At 40.6% G+C, this 24,343-nt stretch overlaps 1 non-coding gene across 1 annotated transcript; it reads right to left on the minus strand.

Moving 5' to 3' along the window:
- Positions 1 to 13,602: 13,602 nt before the first annotated feature.
- LOC122916582 lies at positions 13,603 to 13,739 on the minus strand. Its single transcript, XR_006386233.1, has one exon. It is a non-coding gene; the product is annotated as a U4 spliceosomal RNA (small nuclear RNA).
- Between the last annotated feature and the right edge of the window lie 10,604 nt (positions 13,740 to 24,343).

Consider the following 24,343-nt stretch of genomic DNA (forward strand, 5'->3'; position numbering starts at 1 on the left):
TTTGAGGAATCAGAACTGAATAACACATGGCCTTTCTCAAGAAGCTTGCAAAGTAGAAGGGTCAAATGACAAAAGCACAACAACAACAAATGCATTTACAAAACTTCGAACCTGCAAGTTGGCTTTACATCTATATGTTCCTTGCAAAAACAAGCTTTAAGAAGGTGCCTCTTTGTTCAAGTCCATATATCTAGGTGAGTGGTAAGTTTGGCTCTGAGTATCACAACTTTTGGCTCCACACCAGGATTGCCAGGTAAAATATAGGACACTCGGCTCAATTTTAATTTCAATGAATAATTTTTAGGATAAATATATCACATGCAATATTGGAGACATTCTTATTCCAAAAAAATATTTATCTGAAATTCAAATTTAAGTAAGCATCCTATATTTTTATCTGGAAACTTTATTTCACAACCCTCTTTCCTCTATATAGCAGAATGTGATGGGTGCTAGTTACTTGCATCTACCAAATTCCTTTCCTTCCTCCATGATCCTAATACTTAGGAAAGCCATTATAGTATATTATAGAAGTGGCTGAGGCATGAGGTAGTGGTGATTTCCAGCCTGAAGTTGTGAAATGGAAGGTCTGTAGGGCCTTTCAATGTGACACCCCTCCTCTCTGTCCTTGGGACATCATCATGAGGAAAGTCCCCAAGACTGGAGACCACAGTGGGCTTTCACGGACGCTCCAGACCCAGGCCTGTAAAACAGTTAAGAGCATGATGGTTCCTGTTGAGGGAGCATAGGTCAACGTAAACTTTTCTCTATTTCCCTCAAAAGTTCTGAACCAATTAAGAGAAAGGCAGACACAGAAGTTAAGAAGATGGAGGTCAAAATAATCATCTTGAACACACACTTAGCATTTGCCATTCTGTGTTCAGATGGGGGATGCTAAAGGTGTGAATCCAAGGGGCTGATTTCTGAAACAACCCCCTATGGACCTGACATTTTAACCTGACATTAACATTTTAATAATCAAAACCTTTAGAAGTTATTTTGTGCCTTAGCCATCTCTTAGGACTGTCACGCTCACTAGTTCATTAGCAGTTGTTTTACTCTATTTTAGCCTGTAGTCCAAACTCCCTGCCTCATCTGCCTTAAGACTTGTTTCAGTAACACCACTTACCTCCTCAAAAAACTTCAGTGCCTCTCTGTTTTCAATTCCTTACATCTCAGTTCTGCCTGCCCCTTCAAAGCTCCCCATCATTGGTCCTAATCCCACACCTGACTCCCACTCCCTTTCATGCCCCTCTGCCCTGCACTCCCACTCACTGAGCTCACCCCCACTTTAAACCATTCCACTTACACTTCTCCCTTGGATGGCCTCTTTTCTTGAACTTCTGCACCTTCCCTGTCTCTGAAAACTAAGCTCCAGTCCATTGACTTTTTTTCTGTTTTAAACCCCAATGCAAGCTTCCACTATGAGAAATATATCAGCCTTTTTGTGTCATCATTTATCACTCACTGTTTCTCCCCCAGTAAGTCTCCCAGAGTAGACACCACATCTACTGAAACTTCTATATCCCCCATCGCACAAGCCCACAGTGGAGAGTGTCTAGAGATCTCTAACTTGCTTGTTGATTATCTAAAACCTTGTCTCTCCAAGCTCAGGATGAGGATTTGATGTGGATTTGATGAACACACCTAGATTCTCCCTATTTCTTTCATCCCGATACATTTGTCTTAACATCATACAGTTTTAATGAATGCTGTTATCATTTATTTGTGTCAACTATGTACTAGAACCATGCTGGGCACTCTAAATTTATTCACTCCGGAGGACACACTGTTATTAAGCAGCAGAATCCCACCTGAACCCAGATACACCTGTCCTATAGTCCATGATTTTAACCATGAGGTATATTTGCAGTCATTACTACAGTGTCAAGAGCCTAGTCTCTGTGGTGCATCATTTCTTAAAGTGTAACTTTTGGGATCCTAAGATTTTTATGTGAAACCAAGATTCCATCGCTAAATCAATTTGGCAAGTACTGCATAGAACAAGAGTGGTTTCTTTTATTAAAGAAGAGCTTTGCACCTTTGACACACTGATATACATTATGAATAGTCAGAAAAAGAATATGGTCTACAGGGTTCCAGATGTATTTGACTTGGGATTTTTTTTTTAAACAGCATCTCAAAGGATCAGTGCATTCTGGAATATGCTTTGGAAATGTGGCTTGACAACATACTTATATGTCAGCTTATTTCCCTTTTTTGGATTCACTTTATTTCCATGATGTTTCTTTGAAGGGGAGTACCCAGCACCCCATTAATCATTTCTATTATTAAGGTTTTTGACCATGGTAGGATGACAAGTATCTCTGATTTTTAATATCTTTCTGAGTGATAGACATAGTGTCAATTATTGGCCTGTTGGGACAACTTGCACACTTGGGGTCAAAGTCACTGGACAACATGAATCTCCAGCTACCACTCCCAGTCATCTCTGGTGCCCTATACTCATTTTCCCCTGAGTTCTGTGTACCTAAAAGAGCTGGAGCTGGGAAGTGCAAGGGGACATGATGTCTGCTGCAGAGCAGCAGAAGACAGACTGCAGGTCAATCTGCCTGTGACGAACAGTGAGACAAGGTGAACAAACTGCTGGGGAAGGAAACTAGAAAGGCTTTAAGGGTAAGATCAGCGTTTATTTATTCTAAATCAATTAAGTTATTCTTGCTCCAGTTGAAACTCCTTGGGTAATTTTTTTAAAGATTTTATTTATTTGACAGACAGAGATCACAAGTAGGCAGAGAGGCAGGCAGAGAGAGAAAGAGGGGAAAGAAGGCTCCGTGCTGAGCAGAGAGCCCGATGCAGGGCTCGATCCCAGGACCCTGGGACCATGACCTGAGCCGAAGGTGGAGGCTTTACCACACTGAGCCACCCAGGCACCCCTCCTTGGATAATTTTATGTGCACTTACTCCGTCTCAGTTTTTCCTAGAAGAACAGTTGGAGCACTGGACCCTAACTGTTTCCTGGGGATTCAGTTCCTGAGAAGACATATCTTCAGAACTTTAGATTGCTCCTGACCCTGTCCTGCAGGTCAGGCAGTTTCCCATCCAGAAATAAAACCATGTTGATTCCTTCTTGATTGACATTTTTGAAAGATCTTTGATGTCTAGCTCTGGAGTAGACTTACTCACATATTTAGTCATTTATTCAAAATATTTACTGAACACCTATTCCATGCCAAGCTCTATGCTTTGTGTTTGAAGAACAAACAGAAGCCCAGACTTGTCCCAAATTAATTCCCATTGCAGTGTGGGAGACCGATGCACACTATATTGCAATGATGCAGAGAGAAGATGTGCACTCAAATAGAGGGAAACACAGTCTCAACTTGAGCAGAAGCTTCTGGAAGAGTGGACCAGTTTGGCCAAGCAAAGGTGAAGGTGAGCATTCAGGGCTATGGGAGCTGAGGAAAAGATTCCTGATAGAAGGGTCAAAATGAGCCCACTGTGGAGCTGAAAAATAAAACAGAGTGCATACAGACCCATTCAGCTTTAGTAAGTCATTTACAGCTCCTACCCGCATACACATTTTTAAGGGAAGGCTGGAAGTAGAGAGATGGACCACAAGCATTGCACTATCTTCTGTTGCCCCTATCTATTTCCTGGGTCTTAAGTATCAAGAAATAATCGCAGTGTCCCCAGTGATCTTGCAGTTTTCTCAGGTCCCATGACAGATTTTTTTCCCTCCTCAACTCACAGATTAATGCAGCCTCAGAGCTGAGTTCAGACTACTTCTGTGGTTAACACTGGGGAGAAGGTCTCATTTCAGCAGTTAGGAACAACATTATCATTTTTCAGAGCCATAAGCTTAAGTTAAAACAAGGTGCCTTCATTAATAAAATAAGTCCCAGCAGCCTAAAAAATGCTTCCTTAACTTCAGGAAGTGCTAGGCAATGAAATATGCCCACTGCAGTAGTCAGGGCAGAGTTAATACATTTATTTTTTCTTTCAGATGTTAAATGGTAAGCACTAGCCCTGTGTTTTCTCCAGTGTTCTTAAGAAGAAACAACTCTTCCACAGAAAGGTCAAGTTGCTTCATAAAAATCATATTCCTTTTCTTTGATGCTGATAGAATCACAATTCTTCCACAATCCTGAGAAATTGCCAGACACAATGTAGATCTGAGTATATGTGTTGCAAATACAGAAATAAAACTTAGCTAATCATGGTTCCAAATCCTGTAATCTATAATTTTAAGTAATGTTAGAACTGATGAGAAATCCTTTCTGCTAAACACGAGTTAAATTAACTATTTCTGGACCCTAGCACATTTAGGTACCAAAGGAAAGGTAGGATGGTAGATGGACAAGGGCCCATATTTTTTGTTGTATGTTTTTGATTGAGATATAATTGAAATATAATACTGTGTAAGCTTAAGGTATTCAATGTGATGATTTAGTACATGCAACAATAACCTGACAGAATTGCTACTTTGTTGTCCTTATGGTAAGAACATTAAAACAATACTATCTTAGCAACTTTAAAATATACAGCACCATATTGTTAACTATAGTCACAATGCAATACATGTGGTCCCTGGAACTTATTCATCTTATAGTTAAAAGTTATTGCCCTTTGACCAATGTCTCCCTATTTCCCCACCCCTCAGTCCCTGGCAACCACCATTCTACCCTGCTTCTAAATCCCACATATAAGTGAGATCATACAGGATTTCTTTTTCCTTGGCAGACTTATTTCACTTAGCGTAATGCCCTCAAGGTCCATCTACATTGTTGTAAATGGCAGAACTATTTCTTTGGCTGTATAATATTCCGTTGTATATATCACATTTCCTTTTGCCATTCATTTGTTGATGGACACTTAGTTTGTTTCCATGTCTTGGCTATTATGAATAATGCTGCAATGAATATGAGGGTATAGATATCTCTTTCAGATAGTGATTTCATTAAGTGGGATTAATGACATGGGACAATGGAACCCATGTTTTAACCTCAGAAAACATGGGACTGGAAACACAGATCTGCTTAGCCATGGTCTGACCTACAGGTGTCATTTGACAGTTTCTTTATAGGCAAAGGAAGGATAAGATCACCTGCTTTTGTACAATAACTTTGATAGTTTAAAGATACTTATAAAACACATAGAATGATACTTGGCAGATACTTAATCTTAAATAAGGGAAGCAGCTTGTTCCTAAATTAGGACTGCATCCCTAAGTATCTAAAGCATGTAACTCCTTTAAGTTGACTTGTGAAATGGCTCTGCCTCCAGCTCACTCTTGTGTCTTTAAGTTGGGAGCTCTGAACTTTTATTTTACCTGTAGCTGCATCTAATTCCCTATGGTGTCTTTGGCAATAAATAGCTTGCTTTATTTTAATTCCTAGGAGATTTTTACCCAGGTTCTCTGTACATTAAGACAAAATGAATCTTCATCCCTCATTCATTTTAGAGAATAAAATGACTTCGCTAAGGCTGTAGGATGGGAGGAAGATGAAAATAAATGATACGTGAATTTGACCAGTCATTGAGCAACTTGCAGAAGCTGTCTCTCCAAGCATAATGCTGAGCAGCCCTTTCCAAGTTATGTCATGCTCTTTTGAGTTCAGGAGCTTTATTTCTCTGGAGAAGAAGCACAAGGAGTTCAGCCATTATTCCTTTAACATGATTTTCCAATTCCAGTTTATGCATCCCTGGGGCCCCTCAGGCAGAGTTCTCCAGATGTCTCTTGCTGGATGGATATTTCTCCGGTCTGATTTTTCTAGAGATGGATGATATCTCAGCCCCATTCCTAGGCTTGCTGTGGGCAGAGGGGACCTTGGATTAAAGCTTTGCTCCGAAAAATGTAAATGCCCCTGGAAGATAATTAGCCTTACCCTTCACATACAACTTAGTAAAAGGGATTTTATTTGGGGCGGGGTGCAAATATGAAAACATGAAGGCCCTGGAAGAAAGATCATGACGAAGAGACTGAAAGGATGTTCCAAAGGACCGGAATTAGAGGAAGTAAACTCACCCCACTGCGAATATTTATGTGGCTGGGGAAAATGTAATCATGTTCAGATTCCCCCGTCTTCCACCTAGCCATTAACCACAAAGAGTTATTATTACAAAGAGACTCCTTAGCTAACCAGCCTAAGGAGGGTCCTGCCTTGCTCAGCTTATGTTTTTGATATGCAAAATTGGAAGGAAATGAGGATGAAAAAGACAAAAAATCTAAAAGCGAGGCTGGGTGGGCTGTTTTCCTTGCTACTTTGAAAAGAGAGTTGTGGGTGCATCTACAAAAGTATAGCAGTTGATGGGATAGAAAATGGGGTTTTTAGGGGTGGCTCAGTGGGTTAAGCTTCTGCCTTTGGCTCAGGTCATGATCTCAGGGTCCTGGGATGGAGCCCTTCATCAGGCTCTCTGCTCAGCAGGGAGTCTGCTTCCCCCTGTGTCTCTGCCTGCCTCTCTGCCTATTTGCGATCTCTCCCTCTCTCTCTGTCAAATAAATAAAATCTTTAAAAAAAGAAAAGAAAATGGGGTTTTTTTTTTAAGTCTCCCTGTGGTCCACAGGGCAAGACGAAAAAGGCCAAAATCATTTTGGATTTCCTTTTTGGTATACTGACTCTGTTTTTTGGATTATGACACTTCTCCAAGACTAGAGCACTTAGGTGATGACTTTATAAAGTGACTAAAGACCAAGTGGTTTTATTGTAGAAGTAGCAAGATTTAAAACAGGAGGCTAGTCCTGACTTAGTTACATGAAGGAGGAAAGAATCCCCTTTATTTGTTCAGTCACTTTTGTAACAACAGCGACAACCAACACTCTGTTCTCCTGTTGGCTGAGAAATCAGCTAATCAGTCGGTTGCCTCCTAATTCAAAATCAAAAGGTCTGGGCTTTTGGTAAACATGAAATTTTGAACATGTATGTTTAGTGCCCCTTCCTCCACGTACTATGCTGGTGAAGGACTAATAAATGGGGATAAACTACAAAGAAAGAGGAGAGATTGAGCATCATATGTAGAGAAATGGAGTGACCTAGAAGGGATAAAAAGACCAAGGTCAAATTTCGGGGGATGAAAACTACAATACCTAAGAAGAAAAATACACTGGATGAGGTTAATAAGAGATCGGTGTTGCAGAATAAAAGATGAGTAAAGCTAAAGACATAGGGGGAGAAACTATCCAAAGTGAAACAGAGGGAAAAAGGAGATCAGGAATTTTCCAAAGTTAATGATAGATCTAGGAAGCTCAGAGAACAGTACGCAGGTTACACACACACAGACACACACACACGCACACACACACACATGATTTGATTATGCAGCAAAAAACTGGTTTTCTCTAGCGTAGTGAATAGATTTGTCAAATCACTATATTGTACACCTGAAACTAATTTAATACTGTGTCAACTATACTTCAATAAAAACACACTTTCAAAAAATATATACTTCCAATAAAAACTAAAAAAAAAAAAAGAAACAAAAACCTCCTATGGTTTTTCCACAAAATGATCATCTCTGCAAAGGCCATCACATATTCATAGTCATTAGCACCAAGAAAGTCAAGGATAAAGTCAGTCACTAACAAGATAATATTCAAAGTGTAATCTCTCTGGGGCACTGGTGCTTTTAAGGTGATGTGGGTAGTTTATTTCAAGGCACAGAGTCCTTTCTCTGTTATGCAGTAGTGTGAGCTGATGGCAGCTGATCCTCACCTACCTGCAGACCGCTGGTCCAAAGACGCATGTCCCTTATTGGCCAGGGTCAGCCCTCAAAGCGGTCAAGAGAAAAAGCAGGGAACCATCCAAGAACTCTAGACATTGTTCTGCTGGTCCTCTGGCCTTGCATCTCCAACACCTGCACCAGCTCAGGGTAAACATTTGGGTCCTCTCACAGGGGGACTAGCAGAGAGCACAGACCCAGTTTCTGCACCAGTCTTAAAGAAAGCAGCGTTTGCTTCAGTTCACAAGAGAAGCCAGACCTGAAGTTGGGAGTGAGCAGTCCAAACACAGTAGGGGGGAGTTGAAAAAACTCAAACTACTGATTTTAACCATGCTCTTGCAAATTCCTCTTCCCTATCTCTTGAGCAAATGTGCTTTTTCTAGATATGCAAAGCTATTCAAATCTAGCCTGGTTAAACTCTTGCCCCTCTAATTTGGATCTCACACCCTCTGTATGAGTTTGTTCCAGCTGCTGTAACAAAGCACCACACGCTGAACAGCTTCAACAACAGAAATCTGCCTTCCCATGATTGTGGAGGCTGGGAGTCTGAGCTCAAACGGCTGGCAAGATTGGTTTCTTCTGGGGCTGCTCCCACTGGCTTGTAGGTGGCCATTTTCTCCCTGTTTCTTCACATGGTTTTCCTTCTGTGTGTGTCTGTGCCCTAATCTCCTCATCTTATAAGGATCACAGTCTTAGAGTATTAGGGCTCACTCTAATGACTTTATTTAAACTTAACTGCCTTTCAAAAGACCCTATGCCTAAATACAGTCACATTCTGAGGTACTGGGGATTAGGACTTCAACATACGAAGGGGGGAGGTGGGAACACAGTGCAGCCTACAATACCTTTCTTTCTTTTCCAAGTGCAGGCATGAGGAGGAGCCTTGGGAAAGGGGAGAAGGTGAACTGATTCTGGGATAGCACCTTTCCTCACCTAATACTCTGACATTGGGGTTTGGAAATGACAATGGGGGAAGGGCAACTCCTCTTTGCCTTACAGCTAGCAGCTGGTGTCCTCTCATGCTTTTCCTGCCAGTGTTCCCTGGCACCCACAAGAGCCCCTCAGAGGTCTATGGTGAGCAGACTTTCTGAACAGCTTCCCAAGAGCTGGTTCAACTTCTGTTCCTACTGGTCTCTTCACCCCAGCAGAAGCCTGGGCACCTCTTAAGTTCCAGAGACTCCTCAAGAACAAGGATTTGATTCTGGCTATTTCCAGAGTCCCAGAAACTTTTATTTCCTTGGCAACCAAATGATGACCATACAGGATTCTCTAATTCCCTGCTCAGAGTAGCACAAGGGCATACATGCCTGTGCCCAGTGTCCGCAGGTATCTAGATAGTTCATAAAACGCAAAGGCAGGTAACCCACAGCCTACAAAGTCCAACGGAGGTATCTGGCCCCAACTGATCAGTTCTTTAAACCAAGAGGAGTTTATTTCCCCCTGGCCTTTGTCTGGGCTTCAAACACCAATCTCTAGACACCAAAAAAGGTCCCACTCCCCTTCTCCTTGCACTGAAAACCTCACTGCCAGGGGAGCAGTCAGAACCTAGCATGACATCCTTGCTGTGAGGAAATCTTCTTGGGAGTCTAAAGAAGTGGGTTAACAAGGGATCAGTGCTAGGGATGAGTTCAGTATGGTAAGAGCTGAACTATATTTTGAGACTGACTTAGAGTAACAATCTCTGATTCTCTGCCTTCCTTCTGTCTATCCTACCATGACTCATCTTGGTATTTTAAGTTATAACAAAGTCTTTGCACTCAATTCCCAGGGCTTGATAATGGACTATTAAGCACTTGCAGGGCTTTGAGAATCATTTGACACAGCAAAGGGACTTGTGTTCATTATTATAAAATGGATTCTAGATTCAAAGAAAAGGAAAGAAAGAAAGAGTCCAGACAAGTCCTGCCATGCTCTTGTATAAATTTGAGCCAATAACAAATTTCACAGGGAACTTCAGTGACAGAATCACATGGTGAGAATAGTCCTGGATTTAGTTTCAGAAGACCTTGGTGTTATATTTCTTCCCACTCCCCATCTTTTGTTCTCAACTATGAGACATTGACCAGTAACCCAATAAAATGAAAATACCTATTTTGCATGGCTGCTGTGATGGTATATAATTTTATATTTACTATTTATTGAAAAAGCTTTAAAAGTCAAATTCCATACAAAATTGAAGAATTGTTACACATTCTATATCAGACCATGGTCAATGACCCAGACACACACAGCCTTCTGAGGCTCATAAAGTCCTTAAATTATCACATAATTTTTACCAGTAAAAGCAGCTTGAATCCAGAAAGTTGGAAAGGTCTCTTGTCTTCTAGTTCTGCCTGCTTTCCATCATACCAAACACCCAGATATGCACAAGCAATTGTTCAGTCATTCATGAGTGACTACAATCACACCAAAATAATAATACCTTGGATTTTATTTCATATAACAGTAGTATATTTTCCTTTATACTTTGTTCCTCAGTTGCTAATCTATCTGAAAGAAGGTCCGAGTCCCAGAAGTAGGTTCCTGTGCCTTCTGGTGTGAGTCCTTCCAAGTAGCATGTTGGGTAAGAGAATCTTGATATGCTATAGAAGATGGTGGGCTCAGAGACAGTGGCTCCCAACTGTGGCTGCATATTGATCTCCCTCCCCACCAAGAAGTTTTAAAACTTCCAGGCTCCATCACTACCCCTCTTCTCCATCCCCACCCAAACCAATTAAAAGAATCCCTTGGGATAGATGGTAGCCATTGCATATGTTCAACCTTTCCAGATTCTAATGGGCAACCAAGGTTGAGAAGTACTGACCTTGCCACTCAAAGTGTGGTCTGGAGGCCAGCAGCATGTCTCACCTGGGAACTGGTTGGAAATGCAATTTCAGGCTCTAGCTCTGACCTGCTGAATCAAATCTGCCTTTTAACATGATCCCCAAATGGTTTGCATACAATTTAAAGCTGGGGAAGCCCTGCTAAAGAGAACAGAATGGCCTTAGAAGATAAAGAGGGTGAGGAAGAAGGGCAACTTAACTCTGATGAGAAAAGGTGGTTGGATTCAGAGGCAGGTGCACCCCTGGGCCTGAGACTTTTTCTTTCCTGCTCCTCCCATCTAATCTCCTAGCCCCCTCCTACATCCCCTTCCTTCCCAAATAGTTCCTTCCTGAACTCAGAAGTGGCCTGGAGGACGTAAGGATGATCTGTCTCAGTAACGAGAAAACTCAGAAAAGTTTTAAAAGGTGAGAAAGTTCTAAAGTTTTAAATAAGTGGGAAGGCTGAAAGCCATCTTTCAAGTGGCTTTGTAACCCCAAACTCTAAGTAGATCTCAAGATTTAATGATTTTGATGAATCAGATTTTAGTTTTTTTAAACCCTGAACTAATAGATGAAAATAACTAATTACATTACTGTATTTACTAATTACTAATTACTAAATTACTAATTACATTACATTACAAAAATACCAGTATTTTGATGTAACATTCCTAACACTTGATTAAACTTATTCATTTACATGACTGCCTATTTGATAGTGAGTACCTTGAAAGTAGGGATTGCGTTTCATTCATCTTTGGATTTTTAGCATCAGCCACTGGGTATAGCACATGGTTGGTAGAAGCTTGATAAATGTTGAGCTCAATAAATATTCATTATGTTCTTAAATGAAAGAACATAGAAATTTTCTAATTACTTAGCTATTGATTATGTGATTTGTTATACAAAGATGAAAGACAGCATTTAATGCTTGCTTTCTTTCTCCTACATTTCCAGATTTTGTTTTCTACGAAAGAACTAAGAATTTGAAAGAGAATGGCCCCAGTGAGTTTGGTTATGTCTGTCTATTCTGTTTGACCACACTTGCTCCATGTCATTGGGCACTCCAATGACATTGACCAGGGACATCACAGAAAAATCTACAGCAGTAGATTTTTTTTTTTTTAGATTTTATTTTATTTATTTGAGAGAGAGACAGTGAGAGAGAGAATGAGCGAGGAGAAGGTCAGAGAGCGAAGCAGACTCCCCATGGAGCTGGGAGCCTGATGTGGGACTCGATCCCGAGACTCCAGGATCACGCCCTGAGCCGGAGGCAGTCGTCCAACCAACTGCGCCACACAGGCGTCCCTACAGCAGTAGATTTTTGACTCATTTGGCTCATTTGGCTCCCTGCATTTGGCTCAGGGAGGACACTTCTCCACTTCCTCCAGATCCCTGGATCCTTCCCTAGTATGAGTGTCCTTCAGTTCACAAACTCTTTGACCTTGGCTCAGATGCCACCATTCCATAGAACTCTGCTGCAGTCCATTGCAATGCAGGGTAGACTTGATGCAGTAAGTTTCAACACCTAGTTCAAGGCCCTGCCATACCTCCAGCAGGCCTTTGGCTGCTCAATCCAGTAGTCAGAAAAGGGAGGTGAACATCCTTGTTCTGACTACCTTAATTTCACTCATTAAAGAGAAATCAGAAGTGACAAATTCTTGGTTTGAAAGTGAGAAAAAATTATTTTAATCCCTTAAAATAGCTTTATTTTGAGTAGCATGGAAATCTGCTTTAAGAATATTGAGAAAAGTGGGCACCTGGGTGGCTCAGTGGGTTAAGCCGCTGCCTTCGGCTCAGGTCTTGATCTCAGGGTCCTGGGATCGAGTCCCACATTGGGCTCTCTGCTCAGCGGGGAGCCTGCTTCCTCCTCTTTCTCTCTCTCTGCTGCCTCTCTGCCTACTTGTGATCTCTCTCTGTCAAATAAATAAATAAAATCTTAAAAAAAAAAGAATATTGAGAAAAGTTTCAAATATTGATGTGGTTAGTTCAAGTAGTTTTCTTCCTGCACAAAAGCAACTAAAGACATTTCTTTATTGAATCTGCACAAATGCTACAACAAATGAATAAGAGACAGTTAAGTAATTTTTCTGGTAAAATGGAATTGCAAAGCAGTGAACATAGCTTGTTGTAAATTTTCACAGTAAGTATGAGTTTCTATTGATTTAAAAGCCTTGTCTGAGATGACTGATACAGGGGGAAACAGCTAGGTTATCTTCATCTTACACAATAAATACATATATCATTCAAAATAGTTTAATAGTTAATTGTCTTTTCCTCAATTCCTCCCCTCACCCACTCATAATGTTCCTTGGCATAAATGCTTACACTAACAACCATATATTTCCCTTCTTCAATGGGCTTCCTTCTCCTTCTTCTTTTTTTTCTCTAAGATTTTGTTTATTTATTTGACAGACAGAGATTGCAAGTAGGCAGAGAGGCAGGCAGAGAGAGAAAGAGAGGGGAAACAGGCTCCCTGCTGAGCAGAGAGCCTGATGTGGGGCTTGATCCCAGGACTCTTTGAGATCATGACCCGAACTGAAGTCAGGCTCAACCCTCTGAGCCTGATTCAGGTTTTGTCTGGGTGAGGTGTCAACTGCTGTCCCTTTCATAGGTCTTTCTAACATGGGTTTTGGTTCCAGCCTGTGATAGGCAGCACCCTGGGCTGTGCTGGACCCTGAGCTAAGTGCGTGACAGGAAATGTAAACTAAGACAGCCATGGGGGTTTTAAAGTGTTTGTTAGGACTCTCATTTTTTATTTACAGATCCGTTCTCTCTCTCTTATACATTTTTGTATAAGACCTGTGACTTAAAAAGAAAAACTTCCCATTCCTCTACTTCTTCACTGTAATTGTAACACAGCATGTTTAATTGAAACTATGCTGTCCAATCCAGTAGCCACTAGTTGGATGTGCTTATTTAAATTAAACATTTTAGTTAAATAAAATTTAAAAATTCAGTTCCTTGGGCACATGAGCCATATTTTTTTTCCCAATTTATTTATTTTCAGAAAAACAGTATTCATTATTTTTTCACCACACCCAGTGCTCCATGCAAGCTGTGCCCTCTATAATACCCACCACCTGGTACCCCAACCTCCCACCCCCCCGCCACTTCAAACCCCTCAGACTGTTTTTCAGAAAAACATGAGCCATATTTTAAGTACTCAGTGGCTACTACTGTATAAGACATCTCAATTAGCAATAATCGCGCCTCGGATAAACCTCATTGGCTACGATACTGCCACTGCGCAAAGCTTGTATAAGACATCTCAGATACAAAATAATTCCATCACTGTAGGAAGTTCTATTGGATACCATTGTCTTAGATATTTCAATAAAATAAGGATTTAAAGCAGGGACAGGTTATAAAATAATTAGAAGGGAAAGGCAAACAAAGGGTAAGGGGGTATTACCCACTGATCAGAAGCTGCTAATATAATACGCCTGGGATGAAGTCCCTGGTCCACACTTTTCACTGATGCTGCTGGAGGTAGTGCTGCCATTCCTGAGTGGGTAACTGTGCCTCCAACACTGACAGAGGCATTACCAGAAGCAGAAGAGCTTCTCTAGGCCTCCCATTTTAGGAAGATCTCCTTGGAACCTAGCTGGCAAGGGGGTTTGGGAAATGTGAAATGTAGTTTTCGGCCTTCTAACCCCAGTGGTAAAGGTAAGATCATAAAAAGGCATAGTCAGAGAGTCTGAAGATGAATACATAATATTTAGTACATTCGTGTTGTGTAATTTTACTACAGTATCTCTGTGTATGGATTTATCTTTATTTTTATTTTTCTGGCTCAGGACTCCCCATGCTTCTGAAATCCAAGGATTCTTATCTTTTTTTTTTTTTTTTTAAGATTTTTATTTATTTGACAGAGTTCGAAAGTGAGCAGAGGGGCAGGCAGAGAGAGAGGGAGAAGCAGGCTCCCTGCTGAGCAGAGAGCCTGATGCAGGGCTCCATCCCGGGACCCTGAGATCATGACCCCAGCCAAAGGCAGAGGCTCAACCCACTGAGCCACCCAGGTGCCCAAGGATTCTTGTCTTTAATTTGGACAAATTGCCAGTCTTAGCTTGTGAACACTTCTTCTCCGCTATAATAATGTCTGACTCCACTTTTTATGTTTGGCTCTTAAGGGATTTAAACCACATCCATTCCTCTCCCCCTTCTGCCTCTCATTTTGCAAGCTGATAAGAAAGCCTGAATGCTCTCTTCTTTGGTACCAGCAGGCAGCTCAAATCATACAGACCCTTAGCCTGCTCACCCTCACCCCATCCTCTAATCCCCACAAAAAAATCCCACGTCAACCAGATACACAGCTTTGATGTGGAAGGAAAGAAAGGATTTCATTGTTAAAACCAAGCTCGAAAACCACTGTCACTTTGAATCCCCATCTACCAGCAGAGTGTGATGTGCCAAGTATTGTTTTAGGCTTCAGGGGCACAGTAAACAAAACAGACATGAGACACAGATAATCATCAGATCAATTATGCTAAACATAGTGGTAGGTAAAATCTATGAAGATAAGTAAGAGTCAGGTGTGATGGCGAAGGGGGAGGCTGCAATTGTAGAAAGAGTCAGAGAAAAGTCTCTTCTAGGTCGAAATCTAAGCAGAAAACTAAAAGAAGTGAGGAAGTGACCCACACGGAAATCTGTGGCCAGGTTTTCAGCAAGTAGAAATAGCAATTGCAAAAGTCCAGCAGAATTTAAGGCTGGATTACATGTGGGATATGGGAGAAATTGAGGCATTGGGGTTGAGCCTAATGCTACCAAGTATGAACACTGGAGGGAAAAGGCTGGGGGTTGGGTACTCAGAATTCTGGGGCTGACTTGTTAAATTTGAGACACCCAAAAGACATCCAGGTAAGCCATGGGTCTATGAGCCTGGGGTTCAGAAGAGAAATGAAGTGGGAAGTTCATTTTGGAAGGCTTCAGCATACAGGTGGCATTTATATTTATAACTATGGATCAGATCTCCCATCTCTACAGATAGAGAAGAGAGCTAAGGACAGAGTCTTTGTGAAATCCCAGCTGAGAGTTTAGGAGGGAAAGAGGACCCAGCAAGGGTAGCAGACAGTAAGGCAGGAGAATCAAGGGAGCAGAATTGGGGTATCCAAGCAAGGAATGGGATTCATGAAGGAGAGAGTAAGCAAGAGAGTCAAGTCTACTGAGAGCTCAGGAAGAAGTGCATAGAGAATGAGCTATTGGATTTCCCAACATGGAGGTCAAGGGTGACCTCAACAAAAGTCTATTTAATGGATGAACAAAAGCATGACAGAAGTGAGTTGAACAGAATGGGAGGGAGGGGATGGACACAATGAACATAGTCTTCCAGGAGCTTTGCTGGAAAGCTCTGTAGCTGGAGGGGAATGTGGGGTCAAGGGAGGGTTTTTTTGGTCTTTAGCATTAGAAATACTTCAGCATGTTCATGTGTTGATGTAATGAACCGCTAGAGAAGATAAAATCCACTGTGGGCATAGGAGTGGGAGGGGGAATACTTATTGGAACAAAGTCCAGCTGTGGACAAAAGATGGCAGGGGCTCCACAGCACATAGGGGTGGAGGTGGGGGTGCTTCCCTTGTTCAGTAGCACAGACAGGACAGTTGCAAGGAAAGACAGTAGAGTCAATGAGTTCAATGTGTATGGAGTGAAAACATAGGAGATTCTTTTCTTATTTCTTATCTAGGTGTAATAGATTCAAGATCATCTTTTGAGAATCAGGAGAGGAGCAAGACAATGGGATTTTGAGAAAAGAGAAGTTGTAAAATAGTTCTCTAGGACTGGACAGAAAAAAAAACCCCTCAACCAAGTAAATTTGAAGATCTAATTGGTTTTATTAAATGATTTATAAATTGGGCAGCTTCCCAACTAACAAGTAGAGGGGAGCTCCTCTGAGCCAAATTAAAGAAAGGTTTTTAAAGACAGAGAGAAGGCACAAAAAAGGAAAGAAACTTTTTAGCAAGAAATGCATTGTTTAGGCCAGGTTGTCCTCCAAAGGAGAGCAGAAGGGTGTCTATCAGTAAATTTACTAGTATTGACCAGGAAATTCCATGTTAACTTTCTAAAGGTTTCATTTGTGAGAGGTGGAAACTGCGGTTAGGTTAGGTACTATCTTGGTTTACTGACTTGGAGCTTTCACCTAAGTGATGCCATTTTGGGCCTGTGGATTCCTTTTTAGCAAAAGGGAAAATGAATAGACTAGGATAGTACTGGGGCCCACTGGGACTGTGGTTATAAATGTAAAGCCAAGCAAATCTGATGGTGGTGTGTGTTTCTGCAGCTACATTGGGGACCCAAGTGGGCAAGGAATGGGATGTAACTAGTACCAGGGTATGGTGTGCAAGTTTGATAAAAGACCCATCAAAATGAAGGGTCACAGAACATGAATCTTCACTTCCCTGCTTGCAGCTTCAAGGGCCTGAGAAACAGCAAAAGGATGACAGGTCAATGGACCCCAAATTGTTGCAGTGCAGATTTCAGAGTGTTAAAAAGAAAACCACAGTCCCAAAATAGTGTCACTTCGGCCCAGTCCCAAAACTGGGGTTTAGTGCATAATCTAACTGCAGTTTCAACCTCTCCCAAAATGTAGTCTTTTTTTTTAAAAAAAATATTTTATTTATTTATTTGACAGACAACGATCACAAGTAGGCAGAGAGGCAGGCAGAGAGAAGAGGAAGCAGGCTCCCTGCGGAGCAAAGAGCCCGACATGGGGCTCAATCCCAGGACCCTGGGATCATGACCTGAGCTGAAGGCATAGGCTTTAACCCATTGAGCCACCCAGGCACCCCACAAAATGTAGTCTTAATAGGCTAACCAGGAATCCTTTTGATAGGCACCAGTGAGTCTGCCACACAGACCCTCTTCATCCCCCAAGGAAAAATAAGGCGATCAGCCTGGTAAGACCCTCTATTCTTCCCCCTAAGGGAAAGTGACACTGCCTGGAATAATTCTTCTGCTAATAACTTTAGCTTCATCCTTCTAGAAAGACCTTCCATTTTGTATGTCCCCTCAGAGCTCCCCTTGCCAGATGGGATGTTGTTGACACACAAATTGTTTAAGAAAGCCAATTAGATTGTCAAATTCACTTGGTTGAATTTTTATTATTTAACAAAAGGGAGAGGTAAGAGTTGGTAGTCAGGGAGTAGAGCTCTCTGGGCCAACTTAGCCCCTGCTTGAGTTTGGGGTGAGGTATGGGTGAGGGGGGCCATCTTACTAGGAGCAGCTCTAAATGTGTCCTTCAATCCTATCAGACAATATAAAGCCAAGAGCATTTCATGAGATATTCCACTTCATGTTTAAGAAGTCCTCAACCTATTTTATTTGTAATGTAAGTTTTATAGCAATACATACTAAAAACAGTTAACAACTGAGCACCTACCACGTGCTGGACATTTTTATGAACCTGACTGAGGCCATCTTGGACAAATCTGCCTTGATGACTGGTCTGTGACCTGAGGTGTACTTGAGTACAACATCCCCTCCACCCTTCTTTCTTCTTGTTTAATCACACCCTCAAGTACACCCTGGGAAAATAATGCCCTTGATGTTCTCTGGAGATTCTCAAACATTTCTTCCCAGTAGTTTTCCTTGACTATATTCTCCAGCCTCTCAGGCTATACAAGCAGGTTGTTTTTTTTTTTTTTTTAAAGATTTTATTTATTTACTTGACAGACAGAGATCACCAGTAGGCAGAGAGGCAGGCAGAGAGAGAGAGGAGAAAGCAGGCTCCCTGCCGAGCAGAGAGCCCGATGTGGGGCTTGATCCCAGGACCCTGGGATCATGACCCGAGCTGAAGTCAGAGGCTTTAACCCACTGAGCCACCCAGGCGCCCCTACAAGCAGGTTTTATGAGAGGTGATGTTATAGAGATCTACGGGTCTGACAGCTGCCCAAGAGATGCTTCTATTTATTGGTCCCCTTAATAAGCCATTTCTCATCAAACTGGGCTTGCCTTTTCCTTTAGTCTTTTAGGTCCTTTGGCCTTTGGAAGTCATTTTGTACATCCTTTTCACGGAAGAGCCCTGTTTTCAGTCTTTACATGTACTCAAACATTGAATCTTTGCAACAACTTCATGAGGCTATTGTCTTCATTTTGCAATTGAGAAAACTAGTAGATGAGATTTATTGGCTTTCTCCATGTGTGAATTCTTACAAAAAAGCCATGATCATTGTTTCCTGGAAGTAGTTTTATAGAGTTGATATGGCACAGAACTATCTCCTTGTATATAGTAGAAAGCAGCTTATGGAAGGGGTAGGCTGTTCATTTTGGGGAAAATTATACCAATGAGATAAGGATCCTGCACTTTGGAAAATACTATGTCCTTCTTAGCATTTGTTTACATTTTAAGAAATGTCCTCTTGGGGGCACCTGGGCGGCTTAGTTGGTTGAGTGCCTGCCTTCGGCTCAGGTCATCACCTCCAGGTCCTGGGACTGAGCCCCATGTCAGGCTCCCAGCTCAGTGGGACCCTCTCTCCCTCTCCTTCTGCCTCTCCCCTTGTTTGTGCTCTCTCTGTCTTTCTCTCAAATGAATAAATAAAATATAAAAAAAAAAAGAAATGTCCTCTTTTTTGACCTTAGGATTCATGAACTTGATTTTGAATATGTCAGCTTGATAAGTTTGGGTTTTGGCAATCATTTCCAAAGAAGGCAGGGACAGCCCCTAGGGGACATCTCAGAAATTACCAAGAATTTTTTTGGTCACTTCAGTGACTGAATAGGGAGAGTAATATTGCTGGCATCCATGGGGCTCAGGAAAGCTAGATGTTCTACGAGGCACAGGACTTTCACATAGCTGTGAAGCCTACTTAAATTTAAGCATATATTTTTGTCCAGTTTTAGCTGAATATTTCTAGGAACACACCAAATTTACTAGGACAGCAATTCTTTTTTAAACTGAGGGAAGACTATACTTTGTTTTGATTGGAATTTTACCAAGTTGTTCACTATTCTAGAAAATCCCCACTCTGCCTGTAGTATTTCAGTTGCCAAGGCAACATATAGTATCAGTGTACATACGTGTCAGTTGTATTCACGGTGACATCTCTTTGTCAGACGGTGTTAGAGCAGTCACGCATATTTTTGGAATCTGGCTAAGGGAAAGTTGAATGGGGGATATAGTTACTGATCTACATTTATGTACTTGGAGTTATTTCCACCCATAGTTACTGCTGGCCAGCCAGCAGACAAATGACTTCCAGGAATACTGGCCTCTTACCCAGTGATGTGACATGAAGTTGCAGGGCTAGTGAACATCAGGTGACATAAAATATGATATAAATGTAATATATGGAGTCTTTCTTTTTCTTCAGGATTTTATTTATTTATCTGACAGAGAGAGAGTGCACACAAGTGGGGGAAGTGGCAGGCAGAGAGAGAGGGAGAAGCAGGGCTTGATCCCAGGACCCTGGGATCATGGCCTGAGTCAAAAGCAGATGCTCATAGACTGAGCCACCCAGGCAGCCCTATGAAGACTATCTTTGAATGAGGTATTTAGTTAGTTCTGGTAGAGGCAGGGCTTAATATTGTAGGGGCTAAGGGCAGGCTGTACCCAAATGAGCCCCTTTGGCATATTGATTATTTTCAGTAAAAGTTACTTAGGAAACAGGCAGTACAAGAACACTCAGACCTCTTTTATACCCTCGAGAGCAGGAAATAAATCTCCCATATGAAAAATAACCTTATGCTGAGAAGTAAGATGACATCCTTATCACCAGAGATAGGGACTTTAAAGCTGAGAAAACTGTGGGAATAAACCTGTTACACTTTTAAAAGATTATTTATTTACTTATTTGTTTGAGAGAGAGAGCTCAAGCAGGGGGAGGGGCAGAGGGAGAGAATCTCAAGCAGACTCTGCTGAGCATGGAGCCTAATGCTGGGCTCCATGCAGGGCTGGATCTCATGACCCTGAGATCATCACCTGAGCCGAAATCAAGAGTTGGATGCTTAACTGACTGAGCCATCCAGGTGTCCCAGCCTTGCTACTTTTTATTCTATCTCAGCCCTAATTCTGCTTAGAATTTCTTACTAGTGAAAACTCCCCCAAATCTGTTTTGTCCTGTCAACGTCTTACAAATTTACTATCTGTGTGTCCAAATGTATAAAAATACATAAAATGTATAAAATTTATAAAATTTACTATCTATTGCTCCAAAATGTGTAAAAACTGGCAATCATTTTCAAGGAGGGCAGGGACATTGGTCATTTCTTCAGGTCCCAATTTCAATATTGAGGCTTCATGTGCACTTAATACAACATTGATTTTTGTCCTGTTAATCTGTCTCATGTCAATTTAATTCTTAAACTAGGGAGAATAACACTGGGAAGTGGGGTAGAGAAGGAGATTTCTTTCCCCAACAATATACACATGCCAGAAGTTAATCTATGATATCAGATAGAGGGGTCAGAGTTAATTAATAGAAATATTATGTTATTTCTCTAGATTTGTGATGTTTATGGTATTTGTCAGCTATTTAAAATTGGTAATTTGTTACTGTTTCTCTATTCTAAATAAATGTCTCCTTTATGCCCACTTTTATATGCATAATTTATTATTTTTTTAAACTTTCTATTTTTATTTGGTCAAACATCATTATAATATTTATATAGGCCAATCTCTACTCAACACATAAATTATACTTTATTTCTTCCTTCTTTGTATATTTTTATTTATTATATTGTGTTACTTTTATATTGTATTAACAAATTAAGAGAATAGGAAAGATAACATAATAAACTTACTGTTCTTGCCATATCACAGTCAATGTCCTTTCAGAAAACATTTTTTGAATGCCTATTCTGTGTAGGCATTATTCTAGGAGATAATCTCATTTAATCCCTAACGAAACATTTTCAAAATCTTTCAAATGGGGTCTCAGGACCCCTTTACACTCTTTTTTCTCCTATAGTTTTTCTAGTTTTATTGAAAAATAATTGACATACATTACTGCATAAATTAAAGAGATAAAACAGGATGGTTTGATTTACATATGTTGTGAAGTGATTACCATAATAGATTCAGCTAACATCCATCTTCTCATACAGGTACAAGAAAAAAAAGAATAAAGGAAAAAACTTTTCTCCTTATAGAAAAGATTGTTTATCTTTTTCTATGAACTTTTGTTTTTGTTTTTTTAGATTCCTCATATAAGTGATAGATTCTTAAAGAGATCCTCAAAGATTGAAAGTGTTTCAGGCTCCATAAAACTTGCTTGGCCCTAAATAAAAGTATATTTGAGCATTCTCACTCCTAATTTTCTGTTGCTACCACCTCATCTCTACCCCGACCCCGTCTCACTGCCACAGTTAGCCATTTCATTAATTTCTGATTTCCTCTTTCTGTGATTCTTTTTTGCAAAATTAAGCAAACATGAATATATACACATTTTTTTTTTTAAAAAGAGAGAGAGCATGAGCAAGGGGGCAGGAGGAGAAGGAGAGAGAATCTTAAGCAGACTCCACGCTCAGCATGCAGCCCAATGTGGGGCTCCATCTCACAACCCTGAGATCACAACCTGAGTGAAAATCAAGAGTCAGAAGCTTAATTGACTAAGCCACCCAGGTGCCCCCAAATGTGTGTGTGTGTGTATGTGTGTGTGTGTGTGTGTGTGTTTAAGATTTTATTTATTTATTTGACAAAGAGAGACTCAGTGAGAGAGGGAACACAAGCAGGGGAGTGGGAGAAGTAGAAGCAGGCTTTCGTACATGTGGGACTCAATCTCAGGACCCTGGGATCATGACCTGAGCTGAAGGCAGAGGCTTTAACCCAGGTGTCCCTCCCATATGTATTCTTATTTAATCTTTTATATATATATAAAAGATTATATATATATATATAGATATATATATATTATATATATATATATCTTTTAATAATAAAAGATTATTTAATCTTTTATTTTACACCAAAGATAGTGGTTGGTGTTCATTATTTCTTACAATTTTTTAGAGTTGCAAATCTGTCATATTTTCACTTGATTTCCTGGATTTTTACTAATTGTCATCAAAGGTTTTTTCCACTTTCAGGTTATAAAGAAATTGTCTCATTATTTTCTCTAGCACTTTTAGTTTTCAATTTTTAAAATGATATACACAATGAAATACATATCCAATTTTATCTGTTTTCAAATGGCTGTCCAATTGCCTCAATACCATGTATTAAAAACTCTATCCCTTCCCCCAGCAGACTAAGATGTCAGCATACACTAATATTTGTACATACTTGCTCTATTTGTAGATTGATTCTGAACATGTTGCTCCATTGATCTATTTGTCAGTTCACGTACCAATAGCACATTGTTTTAATATCTGGTAGAGGCTGGCTGTTCCCTTAGTCTGCCATTCTTGTTGTTTATTTCATCATAAAAACTTGAGAATCAACCTGTCTAGCCTCAGAAAATATTGGGGTTTTAAGATTAAGATTGTGTTAAATTTTACACATGAACTTGGAGAAAACTGACATCTCTGTGATATTGAGTCATCCAATCTGAAAAGGAGGGATTTCTTGCATTTGTTCAAGTCTACTTTCGTATTTTCAGAAATGTCTTATAATATTCTCCATGCAGGTTTTTTTTCCATGTAGGTTTTTGTATACTCTTTGAGTTTATTCCTAAGTGCTCTTTTCTTTTCTGTTGTTATTGTAATTAGTGTCTCTATCTTCTAGTTTGCTATTGTAAATACAAAGGCTATTTTTTGTAGGTTAATTTTATATCCTGATCCTATATAGAACTCTCATACTGTAGTATGAATTTAAGACTCGATTCTATCAGGTTTTCCAAGTATGCTATCATGTCATATGACCTAAAAACAAAATTATTTTCCAATTCTTTTCTTTTCCAATTCTTATGGCTCTATTTTTTTTTTCTCTTGAGCCCTAATTATTTTCTCCAGATCCAAGAGTGATGAATGGAATGATGGACAGAGAGGTCTTTAGGGAGCGGGGAGAGACTGTGATTTAGAGTAATGGAAGAGTCTTTGACAAAAGTGGGAAAGGCACATTTCTACAGAGGAGGTGGTAGAGTTTGAGACTTTGGCTTGTCAGTCTCTGGAGAGAGGGATCAGGAAATAACTAGGGCTGGGAATGAAGAAAGAATGTAGCAGCAGCACCCACTCTACAGCTCTGGAGGGGACGCCAAGCTTCGCATAGAACCAAATCCACCAGGAACTAGTCTGGGTCCTGATTTTGGTAGTAAGACCAGGGACAATTCATTCAGTTTGCTGCAGATAAATGAATAAACAGATGCTTCTGGGGACCATAATTCTGTGGTAATTAGGTAAATATTAAGAATCCTTATAAATTATAAAATCAAAGCTCCTTGCCCTCAAGGAATCACTTTATTCACTATCCATGGTTTTGTATTTTAGCGACACCTGGGAATCTTTACAAAAATACCAATTCCAGGTTTCATCTCCAGGAGTTTAATTTGACTGGGGTTGGAGCTTCAGCATAACTGCAGTGTTTGAAGGTTCCCAGGTGGTTGTAATACTTGACCAAAGTTGAGAGCCGTAAGCCTACGCCACAGGCGTTTGGATGTGCTAGTATCTGTGTCTGCTTCACTGCTGAGAGGCAGCAAGTTAGCCCAGGTGTCCCTGGAGGGGTATCGCTTTCTTAATTCAAACTGGAGTGCTGTGTAGGCAGAAGCCTGGAGCCCAGCCCCTGCATTTTACAATTCAGATTCTGCTGATTTTTACTCAAGCCTCCTGTGTGCCTGGATAGGACTAAGCACTTCTGCAAATTTGGACTGCCTGAGGCTTAACCAGATGGAATGACTTTCACTTTCTGTTTTTTCTATTGTGATCACTGCTGTATCCGCAGAATCTAGAATAGTGTCTGGCACATATTAGGCTCTTGATGAATATGTCTTATGAAT

This window comes from Neovison vison, chromosome 8 (genome assembly GCF_020171115.1).
Source record: "Neovison vison isolate M4711 chromosome 8, ASM_NN_V1, whole genome shotgun sequence".
In the NCBI taxonomy this organism is placed as follows: Eukaryota; Metazoa; Chordata; class Mammalia; order Carnivora; family Mustelidae; genus Neogale; species Neogale vison.